This window comes from Antennarius striatus, chromosome 16, assembly GCF_040054535.1.
Source record: "Antennarius striatus isolate MH-2024 chromosome 16, ASM4005453v1, whole genome shotgun sequence".
Classification (NCBI taxonomy): Eukaryota; Metazoa; Chordata; class Actinopteri; order Lophiiformes; family Antennariidae; genus Antennarius; species Antennarius striatus.
The window spans coordinates 2625730-2642174 of NC_090791.1; the positions used below are offsets into that span (position 1 = coordinate 2625730).

The window sequence follows — 16445 nt, forward strand, 5'->3', positions numbered from 1 at the left end:
ACTGTGATCACAAGTTAGCCTGAGTGTAAAAGACATCTAAAAGAAAAAATCCCTTTCTGAAGGAGTAAGACTCATCCTGTTATCTCAAGCTGTGCAGCAGAATCCATCCTCTGCCAAGGAACAAGTTCTCCTAGTTTCTCACAGTTGAAGTAACTTTAGCCAAGTTTGCAAAGCTGCCGTGAAGCCGTCTATCATGCACATTGCTTGGGACTCCTCCCACTTAATCTGCATATCCAAACACAACGTGGCAAATGATGAAGAGACAGCAAGGAGGCCGGTAACAAAAAGTCACCGCGGAGCTTTTTATATCCTGAGAAATGATGAAGCAGTGCCAAAGAAACGTGAAGGTCGGGTAGCGTTGGTCGAGCCAAGTTTACGCAAACGCGTCGCATAAATGTGTTGTTGTTTTCCATCCTGCAGCGCTGCAACACAAAAGACTCGTTCAGGCCATTGATTGTGATGCTTATTATTCTATTTTAATGGAGATTACGAGGCACTGCAGTGGAACAGAACTGGATTACTGTTAAACGACTGCAGTCTACTGAAGACTCACTCATCTCCGCCGCTCCGGTTACTGATTATCCACAACTGGGTAAAATTTCCGAGTTGAAGTTCCTCTTCCGGTGTAATGGATCGAAACCAGACCTGGTGTTCAGCACTATTACAGAGTAAAATAACAAGATGGAAAGAAAGGTAAACGCCAATAGCTGCTTTTTGATGGATTTTTCATTTCATGCTCCTCCTCTTTTATTGACACCGACTCTCTGGTGGACGGTTTACGGATGTGATTGATCGAGTGCCTCGGAGGTGAATCTGAGGAAGAAGCACCGCATTACGGGTTCATTCACCTATGCAAAATGGAGGCGCTGCTGACAGATATGAATCTGCACAAAATAAATGACACGCTTGGAGTGTTGGAGCTTGGCAAAGAGGGCGGCAGGTAAATATTCATGGCGCCATCACTCCTCGTTTGCAGGTACAAGAAGCATCGGCGTTTTCTTGTCAGTGAAGAATCGACAGAGGCCACGGAGGTCTCATACGGTGTTGCTACAATGCTAATTTCTCTGTTCTAACTTCAAATTTTATTAGCATGCACAGTTCCTAGGCGTGGACCACACATCCTCGACAAGACCTCAAGGAAATGCAATGACATATAAGTAAAACTTCTACCCTGCTGCCTGAAGTGTTCCACCTAACCATCGCAGGGGTAAATAGTCGAAGAATGCAGCATTAAGCATAATTACCCATCATTTATTCGCTATTATGAGAAGTGTGCGTAATGAAAGGAAACTGGCGTGAAAGGGAAGAAAAAAGGAAGAGTTGGATGGAGCGATCTTTCAAGGATACGATGCTCAACCCTTCATTCACATCATTTGTTAAAGGCAGACGATGTTTGACAGACAGGACCAGGATGGGGTCAACATCCCATCAGACCTCAGCCATACCGACAGGCTGCTCCGCGGATACCGGGGTGACGAAGACGCTAAAATAGCCTTGACAGCAGGGTTCTGTTGTTTATCGCATCATCCACACTGACCCTGCCCCTGTCGCTCCGTCTTTCTTCCTCCTCTCTTGATCCGCCACCTCGGGGGCAGCTGTCGCATTGGAGACGGTAATGAGTCCTCAAACTCGTCCAGGAACATTGGATAAACAGGCAAACGCTGCTTTGCTTGACAAGATGTGGAACGTTAAAAGGCAATCATCAATTCTCATTTAACAAGTAAATGCAAACAGGGGAAAGAAAATAGGGAATATCGCCGATCGCCGTCCCCTTTAGGAAGTTTGTCCACGTAGACATTGTTGCCATGATGGTGGCAATGGAATTCCAATAGCCTCTGCACGGATAGCGTCCGATCAATATCAATGAAACAATAGGGATTCCTTGCTGATATTTAATTAATGCTGTGCACTTATGGTGGTCCAGTAGAAAGGATCTTTGTTGGAGCTGTGCTGATCAATGCCCGCTCATATCTTGTGCAGGCATAGCATGCCGTTTATTTTGTAATTACAAAATCAGGCAAGCTAGCCTCGCAGTGTTTAAAACACTAGAAAAATCTGCTCCTTCACGTCGACCCATTTCATTTTTAATGGATTCTTACTTCCTACATACCCAACGCTTCGACTAAATGTCACAGATAGCTGTCAAGCAACTTTTGAGCAATCTCACTAAGAAGTCAAACCTTCCTCGACATTGTGTGAAGGCATTGCTACGATGTTTGCTCGGCAACAACAAGTGCATACACGAGGAAGAAGAAAGGTGAGAAAGATCCCCGTTACTTCCTCCAACAGATGTAAAAAATGTCGCATTAAATTTAAACGCCTCTAATAAGAAACAGGAAGTTTAATTCACGGTGGGCTTACTTTGGCGGTATCCACTTTCGCCGTTGCTTCTACACTCCGAACGTTACGTGTTGTCTAAAATGTCAGTGAGGTCAACCTCAGACGTTGCCAACATCACGTTAGTTTATCTCATTACATGCCCAGAAGGTCTGCGAGCCAACCTGAGAGCGAGAGCACACGTATTGCCGCGCTGCCAATTAAAATGCCTTCTGACTGACAAAACATGCCTCATTAGCATTCGCAGCTGTAAGTGTAAACGTCTGGAAGCGCGGAGCTGCGAACATGACATGACCCCCCCCTTTTCGTGTACCACGTCCCGCTCCCACAGTGCGAGAAAAAGCAACGTTATGTCATTAGCATTCAGTGTTCTCATGACGGGAGGTCAGCTGATGCCAAAACCCACAAATCTAAATTGTATTAACCAGACCTCTGGATAATGCGGAGAATTCCAAATATACATTCAAGAATGGAGAAAGTACGTAACTGGTTGCTAACTCAGTGTTGGCGTTCGCTTCATCTTCTGATCTCGCATGCGTTCCTATTTCTTTATCGCTGTTTTGCAAATGGCTTCCTGACGTGATGCCAAATAACTGGCGGCTCATGCTTGCAAAAACTGGATGCTCTCTTTTCTCTATTTCATGCTCCCATTCCCACTGGCACACGCCCCTTCTGTCCATGCAGCATCCAAGTTCTCAAAATACCCCCATGCATATCGCTCTTATGAATAAAAAAGAGATATGTACCACGTTGGCCCTTTTTGATACCTTTTTGATTATTTTCACCCGATTCGGTGGATGGAGGCATGCCATTTTCTGCTACAATCCACGAACAGAAAGACCGTATGATGGGTACATTTGTAATATCACAGGTTGTTAGCGACTGGGAGTCGTATCTTGAAGGGCTCGTTCATCAGGTGCCGCACTTCGCTATCACTTACTGTCGGGTGTGTTGTTCACGCACCATTATAAAATACAGATGTTGCCGCAAAAGCTGAACAGTAAATGTTCCTGAGCTCCGCACTCATTTTGCTGGATGTCACCCCTCTGGTATTTTTCCATTAAGGAATAAGCAGGTAATAAGACACTTGCTCATCCCATTTGCTTTGCTGGCAGGTGGGACATAAAATGAAAACCACTGAAGAGCGAATTGAAATGTTTCACATCAGCCAATGAGATATCACTTCTTGTGAAGTGGCGCCAAGTTTCAAGGTCGCCCTACTTTTTTTTTGTGTGCCAGTAGTCCACCATGATCTTACATTACCGTTAGTCAAAGAAGTATCAATTATGGCTAAATTTAGTGGCTGTTTTACAATAAACTCAGATAATAGGACGCTCAAGGTTTAGGAGAAAAAATATAGGGAGATGCTTTTTATCCCTGAGGCTTACAGCGAGAAGACGGGAGGCGTTAAAGTTTATGAAAAAGGTCTTTGAGTTGCAAGGTGTGCAGTTTCTCCGATGCTGGGAAGCGGTTGTACTGCTATGGGGATAAATAATTCAGGGGGCTGCTGCCGTAGCGACGGGGTTGGCACCAAGCTGAGGGAAGGAGGGGTTCAAGCACACATTCATCCACCTCACTCATCATTACGGCTTTATGCATGACGCTTTGCTACAAGCATGCCAAGTTAGCTTCCAATACAACCCTCGCACCCCAAACATCAGTCACATCGATTGAAGAAAGTCCACTGTTTATGTGACTTAGTGGGAGTTTTATGGAATTTATTTACGGTTGCACACTAATGTATGCTAACATGGCAGTCCGTGATATTTCATTTTACAAGACAGCACATGAAGTAATAAGACACAAAGCCTTTTTAGTCACTGCTGCCAAAGCGCTATTTATGTCCTTGGAGAGGAGGTGAAAGAAAAAAAAAGATTCAGAGATGGATATAAATGAAAGGAACGAAAACGCTGGAATCAAAAGAGCTGAATTAAATCCCTGTGGTTGAACTCGGAACAAGGTTTGGCTTGAGTGTTCATAATTTCTGCTCCCAATAGGAGAGTTGAAGCACAAAGGATTTCACCTCTGCAGGAAGGGGCAATTACAATAACTTTTCAACGGCTGGCGTTCTTTCCAAGACAATGGCGTTCCTCTTTGTGAAAGTCCTTCCACATTTCATGTCCGACTCGTCTAGGAGACCCAGAAAGCCCACAACCTCCTCCATCATATTTAATGTGACCCAAACCCTCACTGCCCTCTGGTGGATGCTTTCAAGCTAACGCAAAAGACACCGATAGGCAGACTGTTCGGAGGAGACAAATTAATATTCATAAACGAAGAATTAATCGCCTTTGTCTTACCTCAAATTAGTGTATCCACTAGCTACTAAGGACTAATGTTCTTGTGCACAAATTTAATAAAAGATGTGCATAAATCACTGTTGGAAGCTCATTGGGATTAATTTTCTGAAAAGTAACATCAGGCCCAAGATATCCTTGGTATCAATAAGACGGCTGAAGGTCTGTCGTGACTGGAAGGGCAGAAACACTATATTATAAATTTTAATTTGAAAGCTGATTGGTCACATCATGGCCAACACTCTCAAAGACTAACTCCAATAATGATCCGGCATATTGGATCAGTGCATCAGAGTTAATATTCAGAGGAAAGACACATGAGATCTGCAGGAAAGAGCGGATCTGACCCAGAACAGGGACCACCAGCCAGATATTTACAACCGCCTTCAAACTTTGGGAAGGACACCCAAATGATGATAGACAGTCCATTCTACATTAAGAGGGAGGGCAAACTGTTCCCCCCAGGCCACAGAAGTAGGAGTCACATGTTAAGAACAAACACGGACACTTATTTCCAAACTTTGGGAAGTTCATCCAAGGACCAGTTTATCCATCCCTTCAGGGCACCCGTGTAAACACCCCTTGCTTACAGTGTCGACTGGCAGATTTGTGGTTTGGCAAAGGGTTTTGGTTTTTGCCAGCCATGAAAAAGTCTTCAGGATGCTTCTCTAAAGAGTTCCAACTCATAAGAAACTGGTGTAAAACAAACGAAGCAAAAAAAGTGTTAATTAGGGAATTTGAGAGGCATTTGTGAGTGTTTCCGCACTTATCATTTCATCTCCTTGCAAGAAATCAAATATTTATTCCATTCTTTATGGCCAAAATTACCTCGAGATTAAAAACCTAAAAAACGACGCTGTAAACTTTTCTCCTGCAATGAGGTCCACTGCTCATAAGACAGCATGTCTTCAGCCAAAACAGAAAAGGTGCATTAAAAAGTATTTATCTTCCAACGAGTCTGCCCTGTGCCACCTCATTACTCTCCTTATTATAATATGTGCTCCTTACAGTCTCTGGGTTCATGCAGCGACTCCAAAAGACATGAAATAGAAGGGAAGTTATTTGGGGTCAAACATCTTGTACTCCCTGGTGCAGAAAACCTTTAATATTAAAAGGACATGTTCTTCCTGTCTCTTTTGACGTGGCGGTCATGTCAGCGCGAAGCAGGCGTCCAGATTTAGCCATGGACTAGCAACTGTCGACCCAAACTCATCACTCACATCACACATCTAGTCATTGTTTTAATAAGTTACCTCTCGCTGATGGTCGTTGGGTCCTATCTTGCTTGTCACAGTCTGGCTGTCTCTGACAGGGCTGAATAATGGGCAAGGTGGGGGAGGGAATGGGGCAGCTCCTAATCAGAGACAGGAAACAAACTCATCTGCCTGGAAGACGTTGTGTTCCCCATGTCGGTATGAGGATGGGATGTCGGCTCCGCCAAAAATGCACTGCCAAGATTATAGTCATTGTCATCTGTTTCCTACTTCCCATCGGGTCATCTTGAAGAAGGTAGAAACATTCTGACATTTCAGGGAGTATCATTTGCTCAGAGGAAAGGACCGCTCTCCCTGTCCAGGTGATTTTCTTCATATTAGCTCTTCGACTAACCACTGTGAGATAGGATTTGGCAGCCCAGTGCAGCTTTAACCGGTGTGATCGATACCAGCAGCAAATCATTAGCCCTTAATATCCATTGACGTTTGAGACCAGGTTTCCAAATGGAGAAAAAAGGGCCCAAAACACAATGCCCATTAGCTCGTCCAATGCGGTGCCAGCATCCAAGGGTAATGTTTGTCTAGCTCATTGGCCCAGACTGGAAAGAGATTCTAAATTCATTCAACGGGCTTCAATTAAATTCATGTCTTCCTCATGGTGACTTTGACCATGAGGTGTAGGCGGAGACCGGTTTTTCAAACATTTAAGTTCTATCGATTGTTGACTGGCTGATGTTAGCATGCTTAAATGCTTTAGCAGCCGACATAGAGAGAAGAGAATGGTTGTTACAACTCAGCAGGGCAGATGGTCTCCAGAAGTAGAGGAGACCCCCAGGGATTGCTTCCAGACAATTGATGTAATTGTGGGTCCCTGTCAGGATAGTTGGGTGCTGCTCTAACTTTGAACCCTGGCTGGCCAAGCAGGTCCACACTGTCTAGAAGAAGTAGGTGATGGTGGCGTGTATCAGGGCGGGTGAGGAGGGGGAGGGCGTGATTGGGGTGATGTCATCACAATGACCTCCAGCTGAACATCTCCAAGACCAAGGAGACCTATGGTGGGCACCGTTGCTCTCCGTCACCGGTAGTCATTGAAGGCAGGGAGGTGGAGGTGGTAAGACATCACAAGTTCCTGGGACAGCAGCTGAACTGGTCTACCAACTTGGACTGTGTGAACGGGCAGAGTAGGACATACTTCCTCAGGAGGCTGTCCTCCAACATTTGCTCTAAGGTTCTTCAGATGCTCTACCAGCCCAGTGTGAAGTCCTATACTATTCTGTGTTGGAGTGGTGGTGCCAGGAAAAGGAATATGGACCGCCTGCAGACAGTTCTGGAGAGGAGGACCACGTCCAAGTTCAGAACACTCCTGGAGAACACTAGCCACCCCCTGCACATCACCACATTGTGAAACTCTAGAGTGGTGAAAAACAGACAGAACAGGGGGGAGGAGATGGACTTGGAGTGGAGATGTGTGTGTGGAGAATAATGATGATGATGATGTAGCCGGTACTGGATGTGCCTTCTTCACCAAGTGTGCCTTTTAGCTCACTGAATGATTATTGTTTGTCTCCTGTTGTGTATTTCTCTGTTTCCTGGGTATCTCTTTCTTTCTTTGTTGTTGTGCTGACACGTGGAATTTACTGTATGTTTGGACTTGCGTGGGCAGAAGGTTATACGGAATATCTGTCTGGATAAATAAAGTATGTCTATCTATCTATCTGAATTTCCAGGTGAAATTCAAGTGAGAAAAAGTGAAATTCTTTCTAGAAGAAAATATGTTTGTTCTTTTATTTATGATGGACAGATGTACTAAACCCACACAGACACACAGACATACAGACACACACACACACACACACACACACACACAAACAATCGCATAAATAGTGGAGCTTTTCCCAGTATCTTGATATGGCAGTGGTTTTATCAGTGGGTGTTGCATCCACGCCGCCTCCTCTGCAGCTTGTGTGCGAATCCCCCCTCATGAGTTTGACTTTCTCTGAAAATAAAGAATAACCCTGGAATAATAATGTAATGTCCTGACCTGACAGCAGCTGGCAGCTATGCTGGACCAGCATCTCATATCTGCTGAGTAGCAGAGTCACCGGTCCGTGAAATAACACAAAGAGAAATGAAATAACCACTGATCACCGAGATTGTTAATCATTTTGAAGCTACAACTGTGAAGATTAGGAATGTGCATGGCAGTAATCAAGAGGGGGCAGGCAAACAGGGTTACGTTTGTGCTGTATAAACAGCTAGCTTGTGTTTGGCTTTTATTTACTGCCGATTAAGAACGAATGCAGAACTGCGAAGATAAAGGAATTTTTTTTACTTGTCTGGTGATTTTTTGTCGTGTTTTTTTAAAATTTATTTATTTCAGTCATATTTTAGAAAAAGGAGGAGGAAAGGGAAAAAAACGGCAATGGATTACTGCAAAATGAGATTTAATGCCTGCGAGAATCTCTAATTACCACATTAACATGAGCACAAACATAATCAGCTGCATGCCAGCAACGTTTATTCGCAAGCAAAATTGGGTGTTTCCCAGAAATATTTCGTCTGAGTGGATAAATGCTCAGTTGGAAGCAACAAAGTTAATGCTAAATGCTTCTGTTACTGACAACTGCAGTCAAAATTATTCAACCTCTTAATGTGAAGTGTCTCATCTTCTTCCTATCGTTAAGCCTCCAGCTTCTGGCAGCGCTCCTGAGGAATCTTAGCCCATTCCTCACGTACAAAAAGGTTCTGTGATATTCCCGGTTTATTCTGCGGATTATCTGCCTTCTTTAGATCCCACCAGTGGTTTTCTGTGGATTCCAGTCAAGCGACTGTGATAGCCTCCAGAATGATTCTGGACTTCTTTTGGAACTGGACCTTGGTGGACTCTGCTCTACCTTGAATCATTATACTTTTGGAACATCCAATAATGTCCAAGCTTCGTCTTCATCACAGATGGAGTTCAGTTTGGTTTCATGGCTCCCAAATCTTCAGAGTTTGATCTAGATGGTTCTGAGCTATTGGATCCGATTCCTTTGTGTTATCCGTGGTGAAAGACTTGCAGGTTAGGTACTGCGATGACTCTACCTCTAAAATAACTGAATGTTGACACAGCTTAAGTGAATCTGACTTGAAATGTTCTCCGATGATGCTGTTCAGGGAGTTGAATAAATTTGAGACTGCATTAGCCTTTAAAACTTGTACTCTCTGTTGAATATGGTGTCTTTATTGTGTGACTGTCCTTTCAACAAGAAGATATCAGTGTGGTGCATATGTCCATATGAAGTCCTGAAAACACTGTCCAGTATTCCAGCACTCCTTGCCCCATTGAGAGGGTCCCAACTTCGAGTTTGTCTTGTGAATACAAAGCAAAGAGTTCTGCAGGAGCAGCCCAGCCTGAGTCCAAGATACATGACCCTATAAAATAACCTCCTCAAATATACACTTTAATACAACACAGTGGAAAACACCGAGTACCTGCAGCGAGCACACAACCTGCCTGCAAAGCTCCGACTCCAACTCAGCCTGGAAACTTGTACCTTACTTTAACTCACGATGTTTCACAGAGCAAAACGTCCAGGAGCGAGGAGCTCTGTTAGGGTGAAGCTACAAGAATCTCATAGAAAAAAAAAACTCTTTTTAGCCACATTTTATGGGAAATATCCAACTGTAACGCATTGATTGATGGTGCAGACGGGGTTCATGATGCAGGGAGCGTTTCTGTGCATTCATGCTGAAATATCCTGTTTTTGTAAAAGTTTTCTGTTCTGGTTCCAGACTTCTGAAACTTGCATTTACAGTTTTTTAACACTACGAGTGTTCCTCTCATTGGCACAAACCCAAGTAGAGATGTGAAGGCAGAATAATGAATCAGGAAAAATGGCCACGAGCCTACATACAGCTGTACGTGTTCTGACTCCCCTAACAAAATAAGAACTTCTGCAATCGATAGCTTTATTCGATCAGCATGTCCAGCATTTAGATAACTTCTCTGGGCGATGCACAAACTTAATTTGACAGAACAGGAAGACAGTCATTAATGAACAGGAAAAGACTGACATGAACTCTTCATAAATATCATAAAAGAAAAACGAAGAACTGATTGATGCCCATTTTCTCTGGTAGGCATTCACAGACTTATTTTTTTTACCTCCTCCAAGAAGGCAATGTGATTGGTTCGTTTTTTTGCTTGCTAGAAGGATCACACAAAAACTAACAAAGACTTACCCTAATCTTTCAGCAAAGGTGGATTCTGGGACGGACGAACAAAGGCTTTCCTGAATGTGATGTTGCAAAGGTCAGGAGGTTCCCCAAAGCTGTTCAAATGCCAAATTTCCCACGACCTTCGGCGCCTTGTTCAAAAACAGGAGGCGCCACGGTGATCCCGGATGATGCAGCAGGCTGCAACACACCTCTAACTGAAGCTCTACAAATGAGACAACAAAATACCCACACCTTCAAGGTGGAAAAGCGTTTGTAAACTAAAATCCCCGGAGCGCTCCGGTTTTAACGTGGATGATGGATTTATAATCAAAAGACAGATTTCTGGTGGAGTTTCATTTGATGACAAGTGCGCTGCCTAAGCCCTGCAGTCAGATCCTGCTTCCACTGTCAGACACGACTCTATGATATTCATATAGAAGATGAAAGAAGGAGGACGCTCGGAAGTCACCGGCGCTGACGTTGGTGATCCCCGGAATCAAAAAGTATGAAATCTGTGGGCTTGGAGCCAAAACCGGCCCGTGCTCTCTGGGGAAGATGGTGAAGATGATTTACATTGTTGTGAAACGACATAACAACATGTCACCGGGTCCCCTCTGCTGTTCAGATCCCATTACGGAACAGCTGACTGTAACGGGGGGGCATCTGCACAATCAAATTTAGCTGATCTCGCAATCCAAACTTGTCAAAAAAAACTGTCTCCTCCCTCTGAGATGATTCGTCACTGGAGAGTTTCCACAGAGGAAGACTGCCAGTGAATTCCAAATGGGCAAAAAAAAATAAAAATCTGATGTCTGTTTTCTCTCATTCCAATGCATGAAATTGGACAAAGTGATGGAAAACTGATGTAATACTGGGGATAGACGTGACAAATATATAAAAGACGTTCCCTTAGACTGTCACATTCATATTTTGGGGCATATTTTGGAGTCCTGGACGTCCCTTTTCATGCTGGCATCCATCACCACCATCCTTTGGGGGTAGGGTGGAGGTATCCGTCACACAACAACTGATCTGTTGTTTTGTCGCATATAGTGAATAACAGAAGTTATGCAGAGTTGGCTAGTTGCTAAAATGGGCAGAAATATGTCGTCATAAAGAAATCTGTAAATCTAAATCTGATGTTTATGTAGGATGAAGTTATTTCCCCAGCGATGCCGGGACAGGGAACGTAATCACCGTCTGCTTTATGATCACAGGCAGCCGAAATGAAAGCGCCGCATTTTAGCAATTACATAAATACAATACTCTTTTATTTGTGTAACACGTTTCTTAGCAGCGACAGATTTAAACCAGATCATAAAACCGCTAATGCTTCATGAGGTGATAAAAAAGAAAACATTAAATGCTGTTAGGTAGACAACATTAAGTTTAAACTGAAACCACAGCTGCTGAAAGACAGACATAAAAAGTTCACAGCTGACAATGCCCTCGATGCTAACATTAGCGGCCAAGATGCAGTTGACAGAAACCGATGGCGTCTCATTACTACGCTCCAAGTCCCTGGAAATTATGGACAGAACATCTTTCCCTATCCGTTTCCTTCACTTTGAAATCCCTCACTTGGCTGCGATACCAGTTTAAACATAGATTATGTTGACTGAGCTTAGCTTGCACCTTTGCAGCCTCACTCTGACACGAGGTCTGGGCTTTAGAGCCTTTGGAAACACTTGTTAGACCTGGCATACATCTGTAAATTTAAGCCTCACCCGTGACATGACTTGGCGTTGGACAGAAAAGGACAAGTCTCCCACTCCCTGTTTCTCTGAAAAAATAAGAAAAGATCCACTCAGTCCTAGAGGATGTCAACAACAGGGTAAGTGCTCCCCTGGATCGTTAATCCCACGCAGAAAACCCCCCGACAAATATCAGGCCTCCGCTCGGAAGACGGCGGCCTTTCCCAACCAGAAACACTTTCCACCTCCAGAAAGATGAGGACGTTGTGTAAAAAGAAGAGTCTGTCACCTCCATCCATCACTTCCACAAATGAAAGAGCCAACGCCGCCTCGCTGAAATCAAGCACTGACATTGCGTTTTAGTAAATCTCTTTGGATGCCACAGCGGTATCGATCTCTGGACCACAGCACCAGAAAGTCACGGGGCTTCTCCCCAAAAGACTCTCGAACGCTCAGGGGGTGGAGAGCAAGTCCATCTGTTCCTATTCCCGCCCATCAGTTCCCCCCAAAATCCATCTTTTTCCATCTGCATTAGCATCTAAACGGTCCTGCTCTGCAAACGGCTCTTACATTATCCACTAACATGAACAGCCTGCAGACAAAATGGAACGCCACCCGAACACATTTGTAGGTCACCGAAAGTTTACTTTATGGTTCTTCTTTGGCTTCTTGGAGCCGCCCCTTCTGACGCGTTCCCTTTATTTTGATGCTGATGGTGTACATTGACCCCGCATCGTCGGCGTAAACGGTAAACAACCTGCTTCGGTGAAAACGAGTAGACAGGAATGCGAGGTCCAGAGATTTAAGGCACGAAGAGGCTTTTCATCCCGCATGACGCCATTAAATATGGATGAGGTGATAATCCTGCTTGAACTCAGTTTTGACTGATTGTTCCAGAATATATTTCATGCTAAACAGGAAATCTGCATCTCCTCATTCTTTTCATCATCAAACCGGATCAGCAGCAAGTGGACCACATACTTAACGCCGTGGCTGTTCAGCTCATCTACAATCCAGTGCTGTTTGTTGAAGCTAGTAATTAGAATTAGCAATATCTGTTGATGAAAGGGAATAAATAGTGAAGAATGTGAATTAAAATATCTTCAAATTGCTTGTTCTGTTAGATCAGCAGAAAATCAGATCCTCACATTTCAGATCCAGTTAAAGCGTTAAAATAATGAATTAGTTATCTTTTATTCATCAGCTCTCTTTGACCAACGAAAAATGATTAAAAATTACTCAATGAAACCAGAATAGACTAGACTAAAACGCTTTGGGTCAATATTTCAATTATTACCTTTTGTCTGTTTGTCTACATCTGCATCTAATTGTTCGCGATTATTCTGTTTTAACACCTTGATTATACCCCCTTTGGTTTAAAGCTCGTCTTACCTGAGCTGTAAAGTTAAATATATATATATTATAATATGAAATAATGAATAAATCTCATCATAATCGATCAAACTTCAACCACTACAGAAGATACATGACAGATTTTATTAAAAAGCTTGATGTCATGGAATGGAACACCGTACCTTAATCATCGGCGGCAGGTGCGCCGCTGGGATTCGTCGCACACTAATATTCATTATGTCGCCGCAAAGCAAGAAAAATGGCTGCCAGTAGCGAATAATGGACTGCGTTCCCAGAGGGGTAATAAGAGTAATAAATAAATAAATAAGCAAGCTGACAGATAATGGATAATATTGACATATAAATTGTTGCCCCATGCATGTGGGCAGGCGGGTACCTCGGTGTGATGAATACTGATCTTCACTGGGAGTAGGAATGATGAATGAGCTTCCTGCAGCACATGCATGCAGCACAGCCGACGCTGCCGCCTCGCATTATGTGTGAAACGCACAGGATTGTGGGAGCCGAGTGGGACGAACGCCGGCGCCAACATTTTGTGGACGCAACAAGTCTCGCCGGTCTGGGATAGCATATGGAAACCAAAAGATCCAAGATTTTAAATCCAAGTATGAAAACATAGTTTTGTCACAAGGCGGCTTCTCCTTCGTAATAAATCAAAAAAAAAAAAAAAAAAAGGGAGATAGATGGTCGATAGGGCGCTCGGGTCTTTCGTTTTCCAGAGGCTACGCTTACCTGGTGATTTTGAGAAATGTGATCGAATTTTTCTTCCTTTTTCTGTTTGTGTGTTGTTGCGTGTTGTCATCTCACCAACGTGGGACTTATTTCTGGAGTTGTCACGCTGCACAGCTCAGGTGATTAATCACAAGGAAGCTAGGGGGTAATATTAGGGAGCGAGGAAGCGAACAGGTTTATCAGTGTTAGTTAGGAAGTAAGTAAGACAAGCCATGAAGCAGTGTCCGCAAGGAAATAACACCAGGGAGTCGTCAGCAAAGAGGATATGAATGAAACTTTTGGGAAATTCATTTATTTTTATTTTCAATCATTCAGGTATCAAATTCTGTTTTTGTTGTTGTTTTTTCAGAACCACTCACATCACAACTTGGACGGGTTTTCAGAGGTTTTGTACAAAGTGGATTCATTCCCACTGGTTACTAGCAAGTCTTTTTTAGTTATTTTAAACAAATGATCAAATATTACATCTAAACAGGTGCTGCTGGAACGGGGAAAATAATGAATATTACAACACGTATTAATTATATATGTAAAACGTCTCCTCGGGAGCACCTTGTCAGCACCACCTTCAGCGCCTAGGGTGCAGCGTCATTAATAAAGCAGAAGTCAGGTTGGAGGTATTTGCCTCCGCTCGGCTGTAATTGCCCAGGGAGGGAGAGCTTGATGATGCATTTAATCCGGACCAGGGAACGGGTGCAGTGGGAGGACGGGTGCTACAGAAAAAGCCTTTTCACAACACGTGAGGAAAGCACTCCTCTCTGAATGTTTCTTCATACTTTTTCATGTGGACCTGCAGGAAGCGGTGTCCGAGTGAAATCCTGAAGCGATAAGAAGCGCTCATCCACTTTTCACTTCTTTTGCGACGAAAGCCATCGGGGAGTATTCTTCAATTTGTACGGTTATCTCAGCGGGGAAGTGCACTAACAACCGGCTTTCAACCTCTGACGGGAGCTCTAAAACCACTTCGCCTGTTTTATCAGAACACGAGTCTTACAGGCAAACGGCGAGTTCCCCTCCGGGTCTCCACGTCCAGCCCCCCGTGGGAGCAGACGTTAAAGTCGGCCTCCAGATTCCATCATCCTAAACGACTTGTTTTGTTTCGAATCACAAGCGATGCTTTGCATAATAACGTCTTGTCAATATGGAGGCGTTTCATCTTTCCACCCAGGAGATATGCAGTTTTTTTGTGTGCAAATCTCTTATTTGCATATTTCTCATTCTGTCGCTCGTTCTTGTTGAGAAATTGAAAGTCTCAGCTACCGACATACAACCCACGGCAATCGACCGACGGCGCTAGAGGTCAAACTGTGCAAATGTTTACACGGCTGCAGAATTAGATAAAACCTATGCAATGGCGCAATTCTACCATGTCTGTCATTGGTTCTGATGGTTTCAATTGGCTTTCATTTGGACATGCCAGAGTTGTGTTTACATTCATCTTCACCGTGTGAAGATAAAAGAGGATCTAGAGATAAGAGTGTTCCGTAAATGAGAACGCGGCAGAAACACACTTGATGGAGCTGTGCACAACCCGAGCAGAGAATCGTTCTATCCCATTTAACTGACATCTCGCAGATTCATTTCATTTCGCCGCAAATGAAAATGTGTTTCAGCTGGACACGTTTACCTTCTCTCCTCGCGGCTCAAAGGAGATCTCTTTCTCTCTGGAATTGTGAGCGTTGTTTATAGAACCACGTATCACCGAGCCTTTTTTTGCTTCCCATCTCTTTGTCACCGACCAGACGTTTCGGTTAACATTGCACTCCAACTCGGTCTAATTAAATTTGAGGATACATAAAGACGCCGCTGTGAGGGAGTCTTTCATTGGAGTCACAGGGTTTTGGTTTAAAAATTAATCCTTATGGTGGACACCAGGGATGCTGCTCTCTGTCAATATTTCAGAATTTCAATATCTGCAAATGCCGAGTTAGAAAGCTCATTGTTAACTTATGGATTAGATCGTATCCAGGGTGAAATTTGTCACAGTCTCTGCCAGAAGACAAGGGTTTTGCTCACCACAGTCTTCTGGTTTCCACGTGACTCCTGGTACCACATCATGACACGTTTTAGCTTTTCCTTTAGCTTTGGTTCATAAATACAATGTTTGTGTTTTGTTCTTGGATATATTTTATTCATTTTAGCAAACTGAACTATTTTTGTTGCAGGCATTATACATGAAGTAATGCTAGGAGGTGAGGAAGTAAACAACATAATGGAAGCAGTGTTGACTAGGACTAACAGTGAAGAGAAAGGAAGTGAAGCAGTGTTTAGCAAGGAAGTAACACAAAAGAGGACGGAGTAAACCAACAAGTTAAGCAGTGTTAGTGAGGAACAAACCCTAGAAAGGAAGAAAGTCAGCTAACATGAGAGCAGTGATAGCTCGGAGATAACCTAGAGAGGAAGGAAGAAAGCTAAAAACAGAAGCCACGTTTGTTTGGAAGCAACACAAGACAGAAATGAATAAAGTGAGATAACAAATGGGAGTGTTTGCTAGCTGCTAACTGCAGTTGTGTGTTACTTGTTTTTTCATGTTCCTTTAAAACCAAACTCTTCCTTTTCTGACCAGAAACTGCTGAGTTTCATCTTTTATTTTTCCT

General features: G+C 43.5%; 1 protein-coding gene across 2 annotated transcripts in view; it reads right to left on the reverse strand.

The window, feature by feature from the left end:
* asic2 (acid-sensing (proton-gated) ion channel 2) overlaps positions 1 to 16445 on the reverse strand; it is a 191802-nt gene that overhangs the window by 19108 nt on the left and 156249 nt on the right. The window lies entirely within an intron of this gene.